This window comes from Bos grunniens, chromosome 12 (genome assembly GCF_055505025.1).
Source record: "Bos grunniens cultivar Pamir isolate PY7600 chromosome 12, Bosgru_T2T1.0, whole genome shotgun sequence".
Lineage (NCBI taxonomy): Eukaryota > Metazoa > Chordata > Mammalia > Artiodactyla > Bovidae > Bos > Bos grunniens.
The window spans coordinates 63,593,012-63,596,913 of NC_141176.1; the positions used below are offsets into that span (position 1 = coordinate 63,593,012).

A 3,902-nucleotide genomic window follows, 5' to 3' on the forward strand; every position below is an offset into this window, starting at 1 on the left:
TATTTGTATAAGCTAAGAAGAGGGGCATATGAATGGTTGTTAAACTGTTCTCTTTTTTATATATCTGAAATATTATACATTTTAAACTTTCCCATTGTGTGCCTTCTACTTGTCAGTTACATCTAAGAACAAATACAAAATTCTAGTAATAAGTTAATTTCTTTTCCAACACGTGTCTTCTAAATTCTGTGTTAAATATTCTGAAATTAAAAGTTGTGTGTTATTGCTTTTATTTTTTTTAATTTTTAATGAATGGAAGAAATGTATAATTTAATATAAGTTTTTTCTGACCCTAAATGTAAAGGTCGAAAATTCATTATTACATGTCATTTGTTTTTAGAGTTAAGGGAGATGTTCAGCCTATAAAATCTATTATTATTTTTTCAGAGAGTAATTGCTTGCACATTTGATAAGTGTTTGTGCAAGGACTAATAAAATTCTTGGAAAACATAGGCTCAAATATAAGACCTTCTTCTGTGTTTATACCAGTCCATTATTCATATTATCCATATTATTTAGTATTCTTTAGTTATATTCATTGTGAAACCAGACTGAAAATTGTATAACCAAATCCTTTTATCAAGTAATCTCTAATCATGACTACTAAAATCTTTAACAGTTTTTACTTAAAAATTGCATTTCCAATATTAAGAGAAATAACGAAATGACTAAATGCATAAAAATTTGAAAGCTCTTTCAAATAATTTCTTTAAAATATTATTATTGCCTCTTGTTCTCCGACCTTTGACATGAATAGCAAACACAATTTCTGTTTAAATCATGAATGATCAATCATGTGGTTATGGAGATGTACCTTCCAATGTGCAGAGAAAGATCATTCAATTCTGAGTGTTTCTAATTTGATTTTCATGACATCTAATCATCTCAAAAACAAATATCTGTGCCTCCGTCAGTTCTTATTTAACGCTGAACCTGATAAGGCGATCTACTAAAACAGAAGAGAATTAAAAGATACTACAGAGGGAAAGGCTTTTCTTAATTCATTAATTACTACATATTCTTCATTCATTTACTATTCACATGCTAATATATGAGTATTTATTGTGTACTAAGCACTAGCAAAATAATTTTGTTTATATTAAAGCCTCCATTTCTTTTTTTTTTTTCCCCAGAGTTCTAGGACTTTTAATCTGTCCCAAAATTGCTGAAGCAAAAATCATGATAAAACATTCTTTACTTTACACCCCCTAACACAAAAAAAAAAAAACAAAACTCCATATGAGAAAAATGGTTTTGTACATGGGAAGAAACAATATAAATTCAAAACTTACAGATAAGGGTTAGCTCTATCACTCATCTCTTTAAAAAGTTTATACAAATATCCAGTCAACACCAACAGTGTTATCTCCCTTGAAATGTTATCTATACGGATTTCCAAGTAGACCACAGGGCTGTATACTGTCTTGGAATTTCCTCAGAAGGCTCTGCCATTGATCAGGTAACTAAAAACCTCAGAGTCCTTTCTTTTAAATGGAAGAGGGAAAGACAGGGATAGAAGAAACTATTCAAACTTCGTCTTCTTTCCTTGTGGCTTGTGGTCTCCTTCTCCTCCTCTGCCTCCTCGGAAGCCTCCTTGCCCTCCAAAGCCTCCCTGGCCTCTGCCACCAAAGCCACCTTGGCCACCTCTGCCACCACCTCGGCCTCCAAAGCCACCTCTGCCACCACCTCAGCCTCCAAAGCCACCTTCACCCTTAGGTTTGGCCCAGTCCAAAGTGACTTTGTTTCCATCAATTTCACCATCTTCCATGGCCTCCTTGGCAGCTTTGGCATCTTCCTCGCTGTTGAAGTCTACAAAACCAAACCCTTTGGAGGATCCAGTCTCCCGGTCAGTGACTATCCTTGCTCGAATAGAGTCATCAAACAACTCCTTTAATGTCTCTTCTGTGGTATCCTTAGAGAGACATTTGACAAAGACAGTTTTGGGTGGCTGGCTTCTTGCATTAGGTGATCCCCTGGGTCCTTGCAATTCCAGTCTGATGGCTCTGCTGTCAATTTCTCTTTTATTACATGAATTTAAAGCTTCTTTGGCATTTTCAAATGAAGCAAATTCTATAAATGCATACCCTTTAGATTTGCCATTTTGGTTCTGGGGCACCTTGATATGAGTTGCCTTCTCAAATACTTCCTGAAGAATATGTTCCGTTGCACTATAGGAGAGGTTGCTTAAAACCAGGGTTTTTGGTTCACCACTCCAAGTGCTATTCTTTCCACCTCTATGGTCTTGACTTTGACCTTTCTCTCCAGTGTAGTACAGAGAAATGGATCGCCCATCTATCTCTGTTCCCTGCTTTTCTTTTTCAAGGTTTTTTCTGCCTCAGCTTCTGTCTTAAATTCAATATAAGCAATCCCTTTAACTCTTTCCATCCTTGCTGACTAATTTGATCTCCACAGCATCTTCAAACACTTCTTAATTCATCCTGAGTAACTTTGTAAGGCAGATTTTTAGCCAAAAGTGTTCTTGCATCTTGATCTTTCTTACTGTCTTTTCCCTTTGGTTTTTCCAGTTTAATTTCAGTGCCAAAGACTTTTAAACCAGTGAGTTCCAAGGCTTTTTCCAGGTTTTCAGCAGATTCAAAATCCACATAGCCAAACTTCCTAGACACACCAATTCTGACATCGACAACAGCAAGATCATTTTTAGCAAAAAGATCACTGATACCCGTTTTCAATTCAGGAGAAGATTTATTGAAGTTCAGGTTTCCAACAAAGAGATTGAAAGATGTAGCTGGTTCTGTGCCTTCCACTTTTTGTTTCTTGGCTTCAGGAACTGCTTTTCGTTTGGCCATTTCCTTCTTTCGTTTTCCAGGTGCTTCTTTGATGGCTCTTCTTCCTCTTCCTCCTCTTCTTCTTCCTCCTCCTCCTCTTCTTCCTCATCATCCTCCTCCTCTTTATCACTGTCATCCTCTACCTCTTCATCTTCATCATCATCATCACCCTCTTCATCTTCAGCAGTGCTTTTAGCCTTCACAGGAACAGCTTTTACTGGAGCTTTATTTCCTTTGGCTGGTACAATCTCCATAGGTTCTTCTTCAGAGTCATCTTTGTCCTCCTCCTCCTCCTCCTCCTCATCATCATCATCATTGTCATCCTCATCATCTGTGGCAGGAGCAGCACCAAAAGCAGCAGCTGCCTTCCTCACTGCTGGCTCATCCTTCTCTTCATCATCATCGTCTTCCTCTTCACTGTCATCTCCATCTTCTTCATCACTGTATTCCTTCTTGGCATTCTTGCTGTTCTTTGTTCCCTTGCCTGGGGTGGCTGCTCCCTGCTTACCAGATGTTGCTACCAATGCTTTGCCTGGGATGCCTCCCTTTTTGCCAGGTGTTACCACTGCTTTGGCAGGTGTAACTGTCCTCTTGGCTGGCATAGCTGCTGCCTTTTTGCCAGGGGTGAAAACTGCTTTCTTTGCCCGTGTGGCAACTGCAACCTTTTTTGTTGGGGAAACCATCATCTTCTTTGCTGGAGTTGCAGCATCCTTCTTGCCTTTTTTCTGAGGAATAACAACCTCTTCTCCACTGCTCTCATCGTCTTCATCTTCTGACATTTCCTCATCTTCACTATCTTCTTCTACCTCCTTTGGGGGAGGAGCCATTTTCTTGGAGTCACCTTGATTTTTACCGGCCTTTGCAAGTTTACCATAATGGCGGCTTATGACGGCGGAGTGTGTGGCAAGTGGCACAGATGAGCCCAGAGGAGCCTAAGCACCGTCGATGGCGGCCGCTAATCCCTGAGCACGTATGCTTGGCTGCCAGCTAGCGCTCGAGACTGAGGCGAAAGCAAGCCTCCATTTCTTAAAGCAACCTTATTAGTAGGTCATACTAGCTTCATTTTGCCAAGAGAACACAAAGAAAAATCTAACATTGTTGAGTGCTACATTTATG

General features: G+C 39.1%; 1 pseudogene across 1 annotated transcript; it reads right to left on the reverse strand.

Moving 5' to 3' along the window:
* Positions 1–1,510: 1,510 nt before the first annotated feature.
* Positions 1,511–3,688, reverse strand: LOC147361829 (nucleolin pseudogene; annotated as a pseudogene). Its single transcript, XR_015137683.1, has one exon. The product of XR_015137683.1 is annotated as a nucleolin pseudogene (transcript).
* Positions 3,689–3,902: the final 214 nt, after the last annotated feature.